The sequence below is a fragment of the Tamandua tetradactyla genome, chromosome 2 (genome assembly GCF_023851605.1).
Source record: "Tamandua tetradactyla isolate mTamTet1 chromosome 2, mTamTet1.pri, whole genome shotgun sequence".
NCBI classification, from domain to species: Eukaryota; Metazoa; Chordata; class Mammalia; order Pilosa; family Myrmecophagidae; genus Tamandua; species Tamandua tetradactyla.
In genome coordinates this window covers 181,016,407-181,037,333 of record NC_135328.1, presented here as the reverse complement: position 1 = coordinate 181,037,333, position 20,927 = coordinate 181,016,407, and the positions used below count along the sequence as shown (strand labels likewise).

The following is a 20,927-nucleotide window of genomic DNA, read 5'->3' as shown; positions in this document are numbered from 1 at the left end:
TGAATGTTAACAAACTAAACTTACCAATTAAAAGATATAGATTGGCAGAATGCATTAAGAAATATAATCCAGCTATATGCTGCTTACAAGAGACTCCTCTTGACACAAGGATACAAGTAGATTGAAAGTGAAAGGATGGAAAAAGATTTTCCATGCAAGTTGTAACCAAGAGAAAGTAGGAGTAGCTATACTAATATTGGACAAAATAGAATTTCAATGTAAAGACATCATAAGAGACAAAGAAGGACACTATATATTAATAAAAGGGACAATTTGCCAAGGAGATATAACAATCATAAATGTATATGCTCCCAATCAGGGAGCTCCAAAGTATATGAGACAGACATTGGCAAAACTGAAGGGAGTGATAAATGTTTCAACAATAATAGTAAGAGACTCTCCTCTATAGACAGAACAACTAGACAGAAGAACAACAAGGAAACAGAGAAGTTAAACAACTTGATAAATGAATTGACCTAACAGATATATAGAGGTCATTGCTCCCCAAAACACAAGGATATCCACTCTTCTCTAATGCTCATGGAACATTCTCCAGGATAAATCATATGCTGGGGCACAAAACAGGTCTTTATAAATTTTAAAAATGGAAATAATTCAAAGCACTTTCTCTGATCACAATGGAATGAAGCTGGAAATCAATGACCACCAAAGAACAAGAACATTCCCAAATTTATGGAGATTAAATAACACACTCTTAAACAACCAGTGGCTCAAAGAAGAAATTGCTAGAGAAATCAGTAGCTATCTGGAGACAAATGAAAATGAGAATACAACTTATCAGAACTTATGGGATGTGGCAAAGGCTGTTCTTGAGAGGGAAATTTATTGCCCTAAATGCTTATATTAAACAGCAAGAAAGAGCAAAAATCGAGGACTTAACTGCTCACCTGGAGGAACTTGAGAAAGAACAGCAAACTAACCCCAAAGCAAATAGAAGAGAAATAACAAAGATTAAAGCAGAGTTAAATAAATGAGAGAACAAAAGAATCAATAAAACCAAAATTTGATTATTTGAGAGAATCAATAAAATTGATGGGCCATGAGCAAGACTGGCAAAGAAAAAAAGAGAGAGGATGCAAATTGTTTTAGTTTGCTAGCTGCTGGAAAGCAATACACCAGAAACGGAATGGCTTTTAAAAAGGGGAATTTAATAAGTTGCTAGTTAACAGTTCCAAGGCCAAGAAAATGTCCCAATTAAAGCAAGTCTATAGAAATGTTCAATCAAAGGCATCCAGAGAAAGATTCCTTGGTTCAAGAAGGTCAATGAAGTTCAGGGTTTCTCTCTCAAGTGAGAAGGTACATGGTGAACATAGTCAGGGCTTCTCTCCCTCAGCTGGAAGGGCACATGGTGAACATAGCATCATCTGCTAGCTTTCTCTCCTGGCTTCCTGTATCATGAAGCTCCCTGGGACGCGTTTTCCTTCTTCATCTCCAAAGGTCACTAGCTTCTAGACTCTCTGCTTCTTGTGGCTATGTCATTCTCTGCTCTCTCAGAAATCTCTGGCTTTCTCCAAAATGTTTCCTCTTTTATAGGATTCCAGTAAACTAATCAAGACCCACCCAAATAGGTGGAGACACCCCTCCACCTAATTCAGTCTAGCAACCACTCTTGATTAAATCACATCTCCGGGGAGATGATCTAATTACAGTCTCAAACATACAGTACTGAATAGGGATTAGAAGAAACAGCTGCCTTTACAAAATGGGATTAGGATTTAAACATGGCTTTTCTAGGGTACGTACATCCTTTCAAATCAGTACACAAATAAACAAAATCAGAAATGAGAAGGGGTGCGTTATCACAGACTGAAGAAATAAAAGAAATCATAAAAGGATACTATGAACAACTATATGCCCACAATCTAGACAACTTAGATGAAATGGACAAATTCCTGGAAACACACAAACAAGCTACACTGACTCAGGAAGAAATAGAGGATCTCAACAAATCAATCACAAGTGAAGAGAGTCAATCAGTCATCAAAAGTCTTCCTAAAAAGAAAAGCCTAGGGCCAGATGGCTTCACAGGGGAATTTTATCAAACAGTCCAAAGAGAACTAACACTAATCCTGCTCAAAATTCTCCAAAAAATTGAGGAAAAAGGAACTCTAACTCATTTTATGACGCTAATATCATTTTAATAACAAAACCAGGTAAAGATGCCATAAGAAAGGAAAACTATGGGCCAATCTCCCTAATGAATACAGATGCAAAAATTCTCAACAAAATATTATTCAAACCAAATCCAACAATACATTAAAAGAATTATACACTGCAACCAAGTGGGGTTTATACCGGGAGTGGAAGGATGGTTCAACACAAGAAAATCAATTATTGCCATACAACACATTAACAAATTGAAAGGGAAAATCACATGATCATCTCAATTGATGGAAAAATCATTTGACAAAATTCAACATCCTTTTCAGATAAAAACACTCCAAAAGATAGGAATCAAAGGTAACTACCTCAATATGATAAAGAGAATATAGGAAAAACTGATAGCCAACATTGCACTCAATGGAGAGTTCCCCTTAAGATCAGGAACGAAACAAGGATGCCAACTGTCACTACTATTATTCAACATTGTGCTAGAAGTTCTAGCTAAAAAATCAGGCAGGACAAAGAAATAAAAAGCATCCAAGTGGAAAAGAAGAAGTAAAACTTTCATTATTTGCAGATGACATGATGCTATACTTGGAAGATCCTGAGAAATCTACAGCAAAGTCACTTGAGCTAATAAACAAGTTCAGCAAAGTGGCAGGGTATAAAATTAATGTGCAAAAATCAGTAGCATTTCTATACCCAAGCAATGACCTAACTGAGGCATCAGTTAAGGAAAAAATATCCATTCAAAATAGCAATCAAGTACTTAGGAATGAACTTAACTAGGGTTGTAAAAGACTTGTACACAGAAAACTACATAACATTGTTAAAAGAAATCAAAGAAGATCTAAATAGGTGGGAAGACGTTCCTTGCTCATGGATAGGAAGGCTAAATACAGTTAAGATGTCAATTCTACCCAAATTGATCTACAGATTCAACACAGTACTAATCAAAATTCCAACACCCTACTTTGAAGACTTGGAAAAGCTAGTTATCAAATCCATCTGGAAGGGAAAGAGACCCCAAATAGCTAAAAGCATCCTAAAAAGAAGAATGAAGTGGAAGGACTAACACTCCTTGAATTTAAAACCTATTATAAAGCCACAGTGGTCAAAACAGCATGATACCAGTGCAAAGATAGAAGCATTAACCAATCTAATAGAATCAAGAGTGCTGAAATAGACCACCAAATCTATGGTCAACTGATTTTTGACAAAGCCCCCAAATCCTCTGAACTGGGACAAAATAGTCTTTTCAATAAATGGGCATGGAAGAACTGCATATTAAAAGCCAAAAAGAATGAAAGAAGACCCCTATCTTACACCCTAAGCAAAAATTAACTCAAAGTGGGTTAATATCAGAGTTTGAACCCAGAAATTTGAACTGCAATTGGAACTTGGTTGAGCTACCTTCCCTTGCTTTTAGTAGATGCAGCTTCTTTTTCCCACAGGGAGGTGGCTTCAAAATAGCTTGCCATGCCAGTTGGGGAAGGGAGTCAACCTCCACCATTTGGGAGATTTGCTTACGGTTCTGCACTGTGATCTTGGCTCTTCCACCCATTTCAGACTGGTGTACAATGTGTGTCTGGTCACGGAAGTCCCCCAAACAGTTGTTTCAGAACTGGCTATTTACAAGCTACCCTAGAGGACTAACTAAATTCCACACCTTCCTATACTGCCTTCTTGCCCCACCTCTGGAGTCTTTTTTAAGTAGAAGAAAGTCATACATAGTTAGTGTGTTTGTTTGAAAGTATTATGTACCCAGAAGAAAATAGAACAAAACAGAAAAGTCATGTTTTAATCCTAATTAAATCTTATTGTGGCAGCCATTTCTTTTAATCCTGATTTAATATTGTAGGGTGGAAACTTTTAAATAGATTATCTCCACAGAGATGTGACATGCCAAATTGTGGGTGTGACCTTTTGATTAGATGGAGATGTGACTCCACTCATTCCTGGTAAGTCTTGATTAGTTTACTGGGGTCCTTTAAAAAAGAAAACCTTTAAGAGAGAGCTCAGAGCTGACAGTGATGGGAGCTGATGTAGACATTTGAAGAACAGTTACTTCAGAGCTGACAGACACACAGATGTTTGTAGATACTTGGAGCCCAGCAGACATCACCAACAAGGGAAGCCAAGAGATGAAAACCATCCCTGGAGAAGCAAAGTGAGGAACCCCCACAGGAACAGAGGCTGAAAGCAACAGATCCCAGGAGCAATGGACCAGCAGATGTCATCCACATGCTTTCCATGTGGGGAAATAACACAGGCATTCTGGATGGCATCAGCCTTTCTTGAGAGAAGGTAGCCTCTTTTTTTGGTGACTTAATTTAGACATTTTCTCAACACTAGAACTGTAAACTTGTAACTTATTAAATTACCTTTATAAAAGCTGTCCTGGTTCTGGTACATTGCACTCCATTAGCTTAGCAAACTAAAACAGTCAAATAATGCCACAGGGAGGAGGCAGAAGCCAGAAGTCAACAAAATCTGAAGAGAAAGGAGAGGACATTGCCATGTGACAGGAGGAAGGCCAAGAAACCTCAGTGATTGCTAGCAGCCAGCACCAGAATGTTACAGATTTGGGGGAGATGCATTGCCTTGTTGATTCCTAAATTTTGGACTAGCTTCAAAAGTGTGAGCTAATAAAATCCTATGGGAATTTACTTTCTAAGGGCAAAAGAGAATCATATTGACAGATCATAGGAGAAAGAGCATCTTCTTCAATGTCATTTATCTCCAAGGAAGGTTACCATAGTGTTTTCTGTAGAAGGGTACTCCCAAATCTGACTTCATTGTTCGATACAGCCAATGAAAATCAAACCAAGGAGGAAAAATGGCTATTTATGCTAGCGGAAGGACTGGAGAGATTTCCCAAATCAGATTCCCCAAAGAGAATTTTCAACTGGCTTTTATACCCACTAGAGACAAGAGAGATATTCATCTTAGTTAACAAGTAACAGAGGCCTGGAGAACTTCAGTAGTTTACCCTACTTCCCTCAGAATTTACATCTTCTGTGACACCTGGGAAAGGTGCCTCCATGTCTAGGGAGGTGGTTGGCAGGCTTATTCATATCAGGAAGGTTTGGAGTAATAAAGGAAAGTTAATTCAGGTCTGGGTGCAGACTTCACATTTACATGTTGCTCCTTTGTGAGACTGAGTTCTCATTCCCAGCCTGCTTCCAGCTTTAGAGGTATATTTAAAGGTTGTTGAAAAGGTTACATTTTAGGGCTACTTTACAATTTCCAGCTTGCTTACAGTTTTAAAATTACTTTTAAAAGGTTCTTGTTACATTATTATATAGCTTATAATTCATTATTATAACTATTTATTTTGTTCTTCAGATTGTCCCAGGTTTGGCATTAGGAGCTATTTCAGTTAGACTCATGTTTTTTTTTTAACATATATATATCCATTTTTTAAAAATACTTCCCCTACTTTCTGCCACCAGAAGTTGTGCCAGGTTCATTTTGTGCTTCCTTTGCCCCAACACTAGAATCAACCATTTCTCCATTCCTTGTCCTGGAGAGCAGTATATAGAAATCAAGATTTGGCTGCTAAGTGTGTTCATTGTTATAGGGTTATCTTTGCTAAAATAGGGCTAAGAAATAAATGTACATATACTAACTCATACATGCATCTATATCTATTTCTATTTATCTGTCTGAATATATATCAATATCTATATCTGTCTATATATATATATATATATATATATGTATACATGATGAAATAAATATAATGAAAACCACAAGTTCATACTGATACTTGATCTTGATTGTACTCCAACACTACAGGCTTATTTCTAGCCTTTCCCTTTCCTTATTTGCAGCTCCTATTTTTCACCATGAAAAATCTAACTCTCATTATCCTTAATGTATTTACTTATATGTTGAATTCTAGTATACCCATAAAGCAGTTTCAGATTTAGTAACCCATACATACCATTGGGTTAAATAAATTTACTAACTAAAGTACAGTATTTGAATACAGTTCTATCTATATTTAACTTTACAGTTTATGGTCAAAATATTATTTTCCAAAGTTATTTATATTAGTTGTTTCCTTCCCTTCCCCTCTTAGTGTAGTTGTGTTACTCACTTATAATACTATTAAATTTGCTTGTGACTGTTTATATTCCATTTTGGTTTTTCCCCCATTCTGGTTGATTTTAACTATTTACTTATTTGGGGGATGTGTGAAACATTACCATGTTTCTAAAAGTCATAATTATACAAAACAGAATATTCAGAGAAGAGTCACTCTCCCTCATCTCTTCTTCCCTTTTCCCATTCCTTCAATATTTCCACCCCATTCCCGTTCCCTGAAGGTAATCAATCTTATTAAGTTTCTGTTTATCCTTCTATTTCTTTTTGTTCAAAGGAGTAGACCTGTGTATTTTTTTAATCTCTTTCTTACATGAGAGGCAATATAAAATAGATCTTTTTTGCACTTAATAGATCCTAGAAAAATCTTTCCATATCAGTTCATAGAGGTATTCTTCCTTTTTTTAGAGCTGCAAAGTACTCCATTGTGTGGCTGTACCTTTGGTTGTTTCCAATAATTTGCAATTACAGCCTTTTGTATATGTATTGTTGAAAGGACACCTGCAGGAAAAATTCCTAAAAGTGAAATTGCTAAATCAAAAGGCAAATGCCCGGCCATCTGCCACAGCCGGCGGGAAGGAGGCTAGGCTCCAGCTGCAACGCTGGCAGGCTGCGTCCAGGACGGGCCTGGGCACCTGGCAGAGCTCCGTGGCCGGGTAGCAGCTGCACTGAGTGGGCACGGCACCTGCAGCCGGATCCCTGCCCGGGGGGCGCCGCCTCTGCCTGCGGCTTCTGAAAGGCTGGACCGCCGCCCCCCCCCCCCCCCCCAACCTGCTATGATGCCTGGACCCTTCCGTGACTGCGGGCTCTCTGCCAGGGCTCAGCCCCCTGACTGGTATCCCCAGCTCGACCCTGACCTCTGAGGGGCTGAAATACGTTGACATTCGCAACATCGAGGTCATGATCGACCCCTTGCACTTCCTGGAGGTGAAACTGGGCAAGAGGCCTCAGCCCGTGAAGAGTGAGATCCACTGAATCATGACTTGGGAATAGGAAACAGTTATTATGGGTGAGGCCCTTGTGGCTGGACAAGTGAGTGGAGCCAGTCAAGTCTCTCTCCTTTCCATTGCGACCAAAAGGCACAGACAACTTGGTCCGACGTCCGAGCACAGAGTCCTAGAAGGACATGTTGACAGATTCAGGCAGGCTAGGGAGTGTTGGGAGTGAGGTCGAGAGCCACCTTCGGGTTTAGTGACCCTTCAAGTTTGCACCCATGCTGCCCTATGCTGGGGCTCATTGTGCTCTGCTCTGTAGCTGCAAGGTTCCATTTACTAAGTTTGTTGCGTGGTTGGTCTCTGGATGACAGGCTCCCCTTGGCTTGCTTCATAGCCCTTTCTTCCCAAATAAAAAAACTTGCTGCTTTATAGCAAAGCAGGGCTCTCCATTGGAACACTTCAACTTTGGAGAAGTTACTGGACATTTGAACTTTATTATTTTCCCTTGTAAAAATGAATGAGATGCACCACTACCTCATGCCATATTAAAAAAATTAACTCAAAATAGATCAAAGACCTAAATATAGGAATTAAAAGTATTAAATTCTTAGAAGAAAACATAGGGGTAAATTTTCTTGACTTCAGATTTGGCAAAGGATTCTTCGATATGACACCAAAAGCATGAGCACCCACAACAACAACAAAAAAATAGATGGATGGGATTTCATCAAAATGAAAAACTTTTGTGCCTCAGAGTGTTAGGTCGGGGGAACAGGGAAGGTCACCATGACTCGAGGTGTGTAAAATGTGCCACCCCTTCTGGACATCACTTAACCCCCTTGCTTAAAAACCACTCGCACCAGGACCCAGCGGCGAGCTCACAACTCCCTACCTGGAGTTCTGTGAGCTCTGCCCAGGAGCGCAGAAATAAACTTGCTCACTCTAATGTTTTTTGGTCTGCCTTTTCTCTCTTTCGCCTCCTAAATCTTACACAGAGGTCACCATCAAGAAAATGAAAAGACAACCCATAGAATGGGAGAGTGTTTGTCAATTATGTATGTGATAAGAGACTTGTGTCTAGAATATAAAAAGAACTATCACTTCGGTTCCCGGTGCCTGCCTAAGCCTCCCAAAAAAAGAACTATCACAACAAATAACCCAACTGAAAAATAGGCAAAGGATCTGAATACACATTTCTCCAAAGAAGAGACAGAAATGGGCAATAAGCATATGAAATGATATTTCATATCATTAGTCATCAAGGAAATGCAAATCAAAACCACAATGAGATACTACATCACACTCACTAGGATGGCTATGGTAAAAAAGACAGATAAGTGAGAGTAAGCATGGGGAAACTTGGAATCCTCATAAACTGCTAGTGGAAATATGAAATGCTAGAGCTGCTTTGGAAAACAGGCTGGCAGTTCCTCAAATGGCTTAACATAGAATTACCCCATGACCTTGCAATTCTGCTCCTAGCTATTTAGCCAAGAGAAATGAAAGCATATGTCCACTCAAAAATGTGTACATGGATGTCCATAGCAGCATTACTCATGAGACCGCTATTTTATAGGTGCACTGCATTGCTCCATTTTCTTGGAAACCTCCCACAGACCAACTGTTTTTGTCTCTGGAAAATCTTTTCTCAAAAAGAGGTCTCTCCCAGCAACACTCAATGCAGATGGCCATTTTCTTTTTTATTTATTTATTTATTTATTTATTTATTTATTAAAAAAATTAACTAACACAACATTTAGAAATCATTCCATTCTACATATGCAATCAGTAATTCTTAATATCATCACATAGATGTATGATCATCATTTCTTAGTACATTTGCATCGATTTAGAAAAAGAAATAGCAAGACAACAGAAAAAGAAATAAAATGATAATATAGAGAAAAAAAAAAACATTTTCTTTTATTTAACAAGTTATTGCCCCTCATTCTGGCCCTTCCCTCCCATCCCAACCCCAGCCTACCCTTGTCAGGCACTTTCCTGCTTTGAGCCTTTGCACTCATAGTTCATCCAGGGTGGAAAAGTGGAAGACTGTTTCTCCAATCTTGACCTGGTAAAGTGCTCATCATCCTTTAGATCTCAGCTTGAACATCATTTTATTAGGGTTTCCCTTACTTATCTCCTCCTAACACTCTCTCCTAATCTAAACTCCCCATTGTTCTCATAGTCTCTGCTATTTTCCTTTGTGATAGTTAACCCAATATGTGGTTATATATTTTCTTATTGTTTGTGGGTTTAATTTCAGTATGTGACCCTATGTCTTACATTGACTCTGGGCTTGATCATGTGTCTCGCTTTGGTCAATGGGACATTAGCAAGCATGATGCAAGCAAAGCTTGATAAAGTCTCACATATAAGAAAGGGTATCAGATAGCTTTCGCAATGTGACTGTGATTGTGAAAACCTTCTGTCTGATGATTCTTTTATCTACCTTATGGACAGATGAGTAAAATATATGTATTAAACATAAATAAATAATGGAGGAACAAATGTTAAAATAAATTTAGTAGATTGAAATGCTAGTGATCAATGAAAGGGAAGGGTAAGGAGTATGGTATGTATGAATTTTTTTGTTTTCTTTTTATTTCTTTTTCTGAATTGATGCAAATGTCCTAAGAAATGATCATGATGATGAATATACAACTATGTAATGAAAAAATATATATATTGTAAAAATAAAATGATCATGGTGAAGAATACACAACTATGTGATGGTATTGTGAGCCACTGATTGTATAACATGGTGGACTGTATGTGTGTGGATATTTCTCAATTAAAAACCCAGCACCAAGGGCTCTAACTGAGGCTCTATAAAAGATTCATGCACTAAGTTTACTTTCCTGAAACCTACAATCTCCAGATGTTTTCCTAGAGCAGATAAGTCCTGAAACCCAGAGGGGCTAGTCTCTCCAAAGTCATCAACTAGTTCTATCCCCCATCCTATATTGTCGACACCCTTTTCAACATGAAAAGGTTAGAATGGGCATAGTCCAAATATCCTTACAGAATGGCAGAAGGATCAAAGGAAAAGAAGGAGTTATTAAACAGAGAAGATAATATGTAACAAATGAGTATGACTGCTGAATTACTATATTGGTATTTCTTTTAGCCTCCACTGTTTTGGAGCAGCTAGAAGGAAAAAACTGAAACTGTGGAATTGTAACCCATACCAAACTAGGAAATCTGTTCTGTAGCTGCTTGTTGGATTATACTTCAAAAATTATTGCTTTTTCTTTTTTTGTGTGTATATATTTCACAATAAAAATGTTAAAAAATAAAAAAAATTTAATTAAAACAAGAAAAAAGGTATCAGGAAACTCATGAAGAAAACAATGAACTAAACACACTCCAGGAGAAAAGTATGTATCCAAAGGTCTGACAGCATTGGGTCGTGCAAGAGGCTTTTTAAAATTTTTCTTTCTTTCTTTTTTCTTTTTTTGCTTGGTAGGGGGAAGGGAAGTTATATCAGTTGAAATCATCCAGTAGTCTTCTACCTCCAACTATTTGGGCTCAGTAGGTAATGAGTCAAGAAGCCAAGGGTCTGGCTTCCTTCCTTTAGAGAAAGATTTAGAATCTTCCTCTAAATTAGCCAAGGGTCTGGGATGACTAAGACGCCCACAGGGGGAGTTGAACAGGAAGATTCCCTGAGGAAATAGCCATGGTTCAGGTGTCCCAAATGAATGTACCTGGCCTTGACACCTGGGATCCTTACATCTCGTGCTGGATGGGCTGTAGCCTCTCAGGCATAAATTACTGGACCAAAATTGTAAATGTGGGAGGAATTGAGAGGTAAACTAATAGAAGTTTAATATCTGCCAATCTAGCTTTCTCTATAAATGTGGCAAAAAAAAGAAAAAAAAAAAGGAAGCAGATCATGGGGAGGGAGGGAATGGTGGTAATGAGGAGCCAATGGAGCAGGCCCAGGTCCCTTCTCCCTGTGGCTGACCCCAGACCCTGTGTCTCTGACCCATCCCTTCCACTAAGGATGTCACATCAGCTCTGAACTGTGAGATTGCTCTATCTGGGCAAGCCAGGCCTGGTGGGTGGCAAGGATCCCCCAAACCCCAGAAAGAAGAACATGAGGTAGGTACAGAGCATAAGTTTCTGGGGCCTGAGTGAGTGAAGGAACCAAACTCATTCTGCTGCTTCCTCAGACCAGAATCTCCACAGGGATCAGTTTTCGCAGGCATATGCACCTTTGATTTCTTTTCAGCTTCACCATATGTCACAGGAGGCTAGCAAGAAAGGAATTATGAGCCCCAGTACCAGATGAAGAAGCAGAGACTCAGAGAACTCAGACAACTTGCTCAAAGCCACATAACAAAATAGTCCTCAAGCTAGGACATGCAGCAAACCCCGACATTCCATGCTGCCTCCCTGACCTCCCTGAGTCCAAAGCAGCCATCATCCTCGGAGCATGTCCCCTCATTAACCTCCTAGAAAGGCTTCGCTTGCTCGCTCTCTTTCTCTCTCTCTCTCTCTCTCTCAGTTTCTCTCTCTCACATACACACATACACACGTGCACACACAAGCATTCCCTACTCCCCAAATGCCCCTTCTGAGGGCTCTGCTGTTTCCATCTCCTCTCCAGAGTAGAAAACCCAGAATCATATTCAACCCTTCTCTCTCTCTCCTTCTCCATGTTAGTTCAACCAACATTTACCAAGCACCAACTACACACTGGGGCATGAGTAAGCTTATGCTATGAAGAATGAAAAACCAAAACAGTTATGGATCTGGCACTCACCTCAAAGTCTGGTGGGGAGGCAGTTGCTGTAGCATATTCTGCAATGAATAGAAAAGCTGACCACAAGAAACATAAACGGTAAGAAGCTTCCCCTGTTCTGGCTTATTTTTAACCTCTCTCATAACAGGAAGCACAGAAATTCCAGGTTGGATTCAATGACTTTAAACATTTAAGTCTTTAATCTACCCAGTCCTGATATAGTAGGGGGGTTGCCTGTGCTATTCCCTTTACTCAAATCCCTCCCCCCTCTTTTCTACGCATACATACAAACACACACACAACGTACACACTCACACATATGTATATACATTAATATAAACTGGAGATCTAATTTTACTTTTTCCAAATTGTATTGCCAATTGTCCCATCACATTTATTAAGTAGTCTATAATTTCCCCCACTGATTTCTAATGCCACATCTTTCATATATTGAGTTCTTATTTATTCATCAATCTGTTTCTGACTCTCTGTCAGTTCTGTTGTCCAGCTTGACTGCCTCTTCAATAAGACCACACAGTCTTATTGTTATTAACAGCTATGGTTAAATACATGTGTCAACTCGCCTAGGTTATGGTGTCTGGTTGTTTGGTCTGACTGTTACTGTGAGGATGTTTTATATGTATATACATTATTAGGTGATTACATCTATGGCTGATTATATTATATAAGCAACAAAGGAGATTACTCTCAGCAATGAAGGGAGACTCCTCACCCAATCAGCTGAACATCTTAAAATGAGAATTGAGGATTTCTGAAGTCAGAAAGAATAATTTCTGCCTGTTCTTCAGCTAGCTAACTTCTCCTGCAAAATACAACTTCACCTTCACAAGAGTTTTCAGCTTGCAACCTGTCCTATAAAATACATACATGCCAGTTCTTATCGTCATGTGAATGAATTCTTAAAATCTCTGAATATTTAAGTATGTGTGTGTTTATCTCCTATCAGTTCTTTCTCTGGAGAACCCTGACATACACTTAATGAATATAGCTTTACAATAATTCTTTATGTCAGCTTTGAAAGTGCCCCAACTTGCCCTTTGTTATCTTCACAACAATCTTTTCAATTCTTGGCCTTTTAATATTCCATGTGAATTTTAGGATTTTCCTGTCACTTTTCATTAAAAATTCAATGAGATTTTGAATTGCTTTGAATGTATAGGTTTATATAAAGAGAACTGACATATGCATGATATCAAGTGTTCCCTCTTTTCCATAAACATGGGACAGTTTTTTATTCAGTAACAATGCATATTATATTTTTATACTGTTGTTATATACATATATATATATAACATATATAACTAAATAATATATATGTATGTAACTTATTCCTAGATAACAAAGTTTTTGTTTCTTCGATGGCTATACATGCCTTTTCTATTACTTATTCTAATTGTTTTCTACCGAAGCATAAAAATGCACAGGCCAATAGTCAAGGTACCCGCCCTTTAGAGTTGGTGTTTCCAATGCAATGTTGAATGGTAGAAGTTCTGATTATAGGCATTTTCTCTTAATCCTGACACTGAAGAAAATGGTTTAAAAGTTTCACTATGGAGTATGATGTTCACTGAAGCATCTCAAAAGAGCTCCTTCTTTGGGTTAAGGAGGTTCCCTTTCATTCTGATTTGCCATAAGTTTTCAAATGAATGGCTGTTAAGTTTTATTGAGAGCTCTTTCTGCTTTTGTATTGTTAAGCCATTCCTGAAGCATCATAGGTCACGGCTAAAGTGAAGGTTCTGGAATTGCCTGTTGTCTAATACCCGCTGGGCCTCTTACTAGTAGTGCTTCATTCGGCAAGTTTAAAAACATCCATAAAATGAAGATAACTATGGTGCCTACATCATAGGATTGCTCATTCTATTCCCTTGACTCAAATTCTCTGTCTTCCCCCATTTCTACAATCCCAGTCCTACCCATCCTTTGAGACCCAATTGAAATACTACATTTACATAAATAAAATGTGTCCCCCCACACAATATTCATTTTGCAAGAACGCATACAAGCATAAAGAAAAATATTAATAATAATAACTTTAAAATGGTTGCCTAGACTTCCGGAGAAGATGGCGGCTTAGTAAGATGCGCGGGTCTTAGTTCCTCCTGCAGAAAAGCAACTAAAGAAACAGAAACAATACGAAACAGCTCCCGGAGTCACGACAGAGACCAAAAAGACAGCGTACCCCATCTGGAACAGCTGAACGGGCAGGGAGAATCTGCTGCGGTGAGCTACCCGAGGGGCGCGCGTTTTCCCGGCCGGGGCGGCTGGCGACTGGGGTCCCCTCCACGCACGTGGCTCCCCGGTCTGACTGGGAACGTTGGATAGCGGGGCCCTCCCATCACGCTTGGCGTTTTGGGCCAGCTGGGCAATTAGGACCGGCACTCTCCCAAGCCGCGGGGGCCAGCGACCCCCACCTCCACGCGCGGTTTCCCGGGCGACTGCCGTGCAGACAGACGAGCGCCACGAGCGCCACCTACTGGGCAGGAAAAGAAAAACAGAGCCCAGAGATTTCACAGAAAAAGCTTTCAACCAGCTGGGTCCCACACCCAGGGAAATCTGATCAAATGCCCAGACACCAGCAGAAAATAATGGATGACGCTCAGAAAATTGAAGATATGGCCCAGTCAAAGGAACAAACCAATAGTTCAAATGAGATACAGGAGCTGAGACAACTAATGCTGAATATACGAACAGAAATGGAAAAATTCTTCAAAAACCAAATCAATAAATTGAGGGAGGACATGAAGAAGACATGGGCTGAACAAAAAGAAGAAATAGAAAATCTGAAAAAACAAATCACAGAACTTATGGGAGTGAAGGACAAAGAAGAAAAAATGGAAAAAACAATGGATACCTACAATGGTAGATCTAAAGAGACAGAAGCTACAATTAGTGAACTGGAGGATGGAACATCTGAATTCCAAAAAGAAACAGAAACTATAGGGAAAAGAATGGAAAAACTTGAGCAGGGGATCAGGGAACTGAATGACAATATGAAGCGCACAAATATACGTGTTGTGGGTGTCCCAGAAGGAGAAGAGAAGGGAAAAGGAGGAGAAAAACTAATGGAAGAAATTATCACTGAAAATTTCCCAACTCTTATGAAAGACCTAAATTTACAGATCCAAGAAGTGCAGCGCACCCCAAAGAGAATAGACCCAAATAGGCGTTCTCCAAGACACTTACTAGTTAGAATGTCAGAGGTCAAAGAGAAAGAGAGGATCTTGAAAGCAGCAAGAGAAAAACAATCTGTCACATACAAGGGAAACCCAATAAGACTATGTGTAGATTTCTCAGCAGAAACCATGGAAGCTAGAAGACAGTGGGATGATATATTTAAATTACTAAAAGAGAAAAACTGCCAACCAAGACTCCTATATCCAGCAAAATTGTCCTTCAAAAATGAAGGAGAAATTAAAACATTTATAGACAAAAAGTCACTGAGAGAATTTGTGACCAAGAGACCAGCTCTGCAAGAAATACTAAAGGGAGCACTAGAGTCAGATACGAAAAGACAGAAGAGAGAGGTATGGAGTAAAGTGTAGAAAGAAGGAAAATCAGATATGATATATATAATACAAAAGCCAAAATGGTAGAGGAAAATATTATCCAAACAGTAATAATACTAAAAGTTAATGGACTGAATTTCCCAATCAAAAGACATAGACTGGCAGAATGGATTACGACCCAGCAATACCACTGCTAGGTATCTACTCAAGGGACTTAAGGGCAAAGACACAGACGGACATTTGCACACCAGTGTTTATAGCAGCATTATCTACAATTGCAAAGAGATGGAAACAGCCAAAATGTCCATCAACAGACGAGTGGCTAAACAAACTGTGGCGTATACCTACGATGGAATATTATGCAGCTTTAAGACAGACTAAACTTATGAAGCATGTAATAACATGGATGGACCTAGAGAACATTATGCTGAGTGAGTCTAACCCAAAACTAAAGGACAAATACTGTAAGGTCCCACTGATGTGAACCGACATTTGAGAATCAGCTTGGAATATATCATTGGTAACAGAGACCAGCAGGAGTTAGAAACAGGGTAAGATAATGGGTAATTGGAGCTGAAGGGATACAGACTGTGCAACAGGACTAGATACAAAAACTCAAAAATGGACAGCACAACAATACCTAAGTGTAATGTAACTATGTTGGAACACTGAATGAAGCTGCACCTGAAATATGGTTTTTTGTTTGTTTGTTTGTGTGTTTGTATCTTTTGTTTTTGTTTTTTTTCTTTTTCCTTTATATATATATATATATATATATATATTATTAGTATTATTATTTTAATTCTCTTCTCTATATTAACATTTTATATTTTTTTCTGCTGTTTTGCTAGTTCTTTTCCTAAATCGATGCAAATGTACTAAGAAATGATGATCATACATCTATGTGATGATACTAAGAATTATTGAGTGCATTTGTAGAATGGAATGATTTCTAAATGTTGTGTTAATTTCTTTTCTTTTTTTTGATTAATAAAAAAATTTTTAAAAAAAATGGTTGCCTATGGGGTAGGAATGGGAGGGAAATACAAGGGAATAAAGGAAAAATATAAACAAAGCATAAGAGCAGTTAATTGTCTTTTTCAAATAAATACATTTTTAAACTGTGTGTCTGGGCTATATTTGGATGAATTTCCCACCACTATCTTTTGCTTCTGTAATCTCTTTCTGACTGGGTTCTATCTAATATCTAGCCAATCTCTTCAGTTTTTTACTTCCATGAGTATTTTATTTTCTTTCTCAAGGTTTTTGGGTTTTAAAAATATCAACCTGTTTTTATTTAATTTAATTTCCTCTTATTTATCAAAAAAAGATCCTAATATTTATGGATGGGATATCTGAACCTCTGAGTAGTCTATACATACATATTTTTAAATCCCTTGTCAGTATCAAATAAAAAAAGATCTGACAGTTAAGGAGAGATTATTCTCAGAAAGACTGTTGCAATAAGGAAAACACTCTGATGTCAGGAAATGAGCATATCTCAAAATCAAACAGAAAAGGCTTTTCTTTTACAGAGAGGAATTAGCAAAACTTAGCAGAAAGTTTTAAAGGAACGTTGGGCAAGCAAGGAGAAATGACCAGCATGGGGTGACAAAAGTGTCTGGCTGTAGTCGGCGAATTTCTGAGGATAAGCTGATTAGGGTCATGTTCAGCTTTTTAACGCTTGCTCAGGCTTGCGAGCAAGCAGAGTTCAGGGGGCCTGTAGGGAGAAGAGAAGCCTTATTAAAGTTTGGTCAAATCAAAGCAGAGAGTAAGAAAAGGACAATTATGAACACTTGGTCATCAGAAACTGTTCTATTAAAAAAATCTTTCACTCAGAGTACATTTATGTTCTCATTTTAATTTTGACTGACTTTTCTTGGTATTAGATTTCTCCAAATATTTAGAATTTGAGAAGGTAGTTTCATTTAGGTTTCTTTTTGGTTTTGCTCTTGTTTCATTTTCTCCCTCACTCCCCCTTTGCTTTTCCCTCCCTATGTAGTAATTTTGATCAAGCCATTTCTATTCCTGGCCTCCAGGCCTTAATATCAGTTTCTTCCCCTCCTTTTCCAAGTGGGAGAACACATACCAGGCTCTGGCTTTGTGCACTGAACCTGGCTCTGGCCCCCATCTCATTTCTAGATAAATTATCAAATACTACTACCTGCTTAGGGATCCAGATCCCTGAAGGCCTGTGATGTCAGTCCCACTCATTGCTGTGCTGCTCTTTCTCATCTAAAGTGAAATTTACATTCTTTCTGCTCATGGCATGGTTTCTTTATGTTCATCTTTTATGCTTTCACTGCAATGTGTTGGGCACAAAGTGTGCCAAAGTATGAAATACTGTGCCCCCTTGATGACTGTCCTGGTCTTTTTGGGGCAGCTTAAATAGGGAAGGAGGGAGGGGGAAATTACCCTAAGACCCATACCAAGAAGGTCTTTTGGCACGCACATTTTAGCCACCCCCATCCTCACCCCACCACCCCAGCCCCACTATCACCCCACCCTACCCCTGCACACCTAGCCTTCACTCAGGTCGGAATCTAAAAACAACCAATGAAAAGCGCAGCTCATCAAATGCTTATTAGCATAGCCAGAGGGGAAAGGCTCTTCTAAGTTCTTCTAATGTAAGGAACCTGACCTCAGAGGACTTCTCCTCCTTTGGAGAACATCTACACTCATCCCCTTTTGAGTAGGGACTTTAAACACACTTTCAAAACTTTAAACACATTAAAGTTTTGAGCTGTACACACTGGCTAGTATGTGGATTCCTTTGGCTGTACACACTGATTAGTCCTCGAGTTCTTTCCTGTGGCTGAGTCAAGAACCTTCACAGTGTCAAGCCCTGGTTGAAGTTGTGACTACTGCAAGAATTTCCCGGGATCTGTAGCATCCAACCTAGAATGACCAAGGCTGTCCAGCCTCAGGTTGGCAACCACAAAGGGGCACAATGGCACCTCCTACAGGTGGGAGTATTGCTGTCCATTTTTGTCCTCTTGTCTCTTCTCTGGCCACAGTACATAATCTCAGCCCGCTCCTCTGATTGCAGCTCCCTTCCCCTGAAGGGTGGTGGACCACCAGCTCTTCACACCATGCAGATTCAAGGGTTAAATGAGTAATGGTTGATACCATTCTTTGGGGCTTGACTGGAGGAGCTCTCAGAGTCATGCAAGAGTTTGCTGGCCTGTGTATGTGCTATGAGTCTCTCCCTTTACCACCTTCGCACTCTATGATAAATCAGAGCTCTCTAAGTGGCAGGATTCAAAACTTTGGTTTTTATACTTACTGTAAATAAACATGGTCGTTGGAAAAGACCGGCCCCTGAAATTTCCTGGGAGCTGCCAGAGGGCTGTCTCAGGAAAAGCCTCAAGGACCTTTTCTGAATGTGTGGGTCACAGCTTTAAGGCAAATGGATCTAATAGTTAGAGGCGATTTAAAAAAAAAAAACAAAAGAGAGAGGGGGGCATAAGAACTCAAGTCTGACTGTCATATAAAGCATTTAAATCAAAGTTCAGCAAACCAGGCCTCATGCATTTTTTTCTCACCTATGGGGCAACATACCTGCCCTCAGAGTCTCTTAAAACCTTGGCCAAATATAAATAAACCAGCTAAATGGGGAAGTGTTCAGTACAGAAAAGTGGGAGAAGTATAGGCATAGTTTCAAATTTCACATCAAAGTACAAGGGAATTCATCCACTACCTTGCAGGGCCCTTCTGTCCCATTCATAACTTAAGGGAGGGATCTGGTGCCTGTGGTGATCACAGGACAAAATATTTTTGCTTTTATTCCAGGCCATAGATGTTACATTTATAAGGCTTAGATGACCCTGTTGCTAATTGGATATTTCTTTAGGCACCACCTACTTTGCCATCAGTATCCCCAGTCTGGTCAGATACCTAATTTATAATTCACATTCATATGGCATCAGACTTCCACAGCTCACAGTCCCGCCATAACCTTCTATATTATCTAGAGAACTAGACCATACCTTTAGAGTCTCCAAACACCTTTAGAGTCTCCCTTCAGGGACAAGTTCTTCTGCCTAGTTAAGGACATTCCTATCCTGTGCTTGCCTACTATTTTAGTATGTAAGCTGCCAGAATGCAGTATACCGGAAAGGGAATGGCCTTTAAAAGGAATTTATTAAGTTACAAGTTTACCATTCTAAGGCCGTGAAAATATTACAAATTAAGGTATCCAGTGAAAGACATCTTAACTCCAAAGAAAGTACCAATGAAGTTTAGGGTTTCTCTCTCAGCTGGAAGGACATGCGGCAATGTCTGCTAGCTTTCTTTCCTCATGTCATAAGTCTTCCCTGAGGGTTTTTTCCTTCAGCATCTCCAAAGGTCTCTCGCTGTGTGGACTCTGTTGGCTTTAAAGCTTTTTCCAAAATGGTTCCCTCTTAAAGGACTCTAATAAACAACCCCACCTTGAACGTGTGGAGACACATCTCCATGGAAACCATCTAATAAAAAGTTACCACCCACAATTGGGTGGACCACATCTCCATGGAAACAATAAAAAGGATTCCATCCAGCAATAATGAATGAGGGATTAAAGGACATGACTTTTCTGGGGTACAGGAGAGTTTCACACCAGCACACTTACTTAGAAGCCCCAGCAAGGTTAGCTAGATCTCTGAGGAGGCCCGGAAATCACATCACCTGGCTGGTCAAAGTCACCCATGGTTCTGTGTCTACGACTGGGGACACAAAGCTTGCGTCTCTCCTAGAGGCTCAATTGGGAGCCTGCTGTGAAGAGTCCCACTTCTCCTTAAAACCCCCTCCTTTTCTATCCTTCTCTCTTTTTCTCCCTCTCATAAGCAGAGGCACAACCAGCAGAACAGCAAAACATGGGTAATTCTCTTTCTATCCCTGATTGTGATGGTTTGAAAGGAAGTATGCCCCCTAAGAAAAGCCATGTTTTGATATAAATCCCATTTCTTAAAGATAGAATACTCCCTATTCAATACTGTATATTTGAAACTGTAATGAGATCATCTCCCTAGGTGATGTGATTTAGTCAAGAATGGTTGTTTAACTAGATTAGGGGATGACATGTCTCCACCCATTTGAGTGGGTCTTGATTGGTTTATTGGAGTCCTATAAAAGAGGAAATATTTTGGAGATTCAGAGAGATTCAGAGAGAGCAGAACGATGAAACCATGAGATGCAGAGATTCCACGAGCCAGCAACCTTTGGAGATGAAGAAGGAAAACGCCTCCCGGGGAGCTTCACGAAATAGGAAGCCAGGAAAGAAAGCTAGCAGATGACGCCGTATTCACTATGCGCCCTTCCAGCCGAGAGAGAAGCCCTGACTGTGTTCGCCATGTGCCATCTCACTTGAGAGAGAGACCCTGAACTTCATCGGCCTTCTTGAACCAAGGTATCTTTTCCCTGGATGCCTTTGATTGGACATTTCTATAGACTTGTTTTAATTGGAACATTTTCTCGGCCTTAGAACTGTAAACTTGCAACTCATTA

General features: G+C 39.4%; 1 long non-coding RNA gene across 3 annotated transcripts in view; it reads right to left on the bottom strand.

Annotated features, from left to right (window-relative positions):
• LOC143674380 (uncharacterized) overlaps positions 1-20,927 on the bottom strand; it is a 172,007-nt gene that overhangs the window by 124,234 nt on the left and 26,846 nt on the right. Inside the window, exon 3 of one of the 3 annotated variants that reach the window (XR_013171020.1) lies at positions 16,944-17,163. The exons of the other annotated variants lie outside the window; for them this stretch is intronic. This is a non-coding gene — a long non-coding RNA (uncharacterized LOC143674380). Of the gene's footprint in view, positions 1-16,943; positions 17,164-20,927 lie in introns of those variants that run through there. 3 annotated transcript variants of the gene reach the window in all.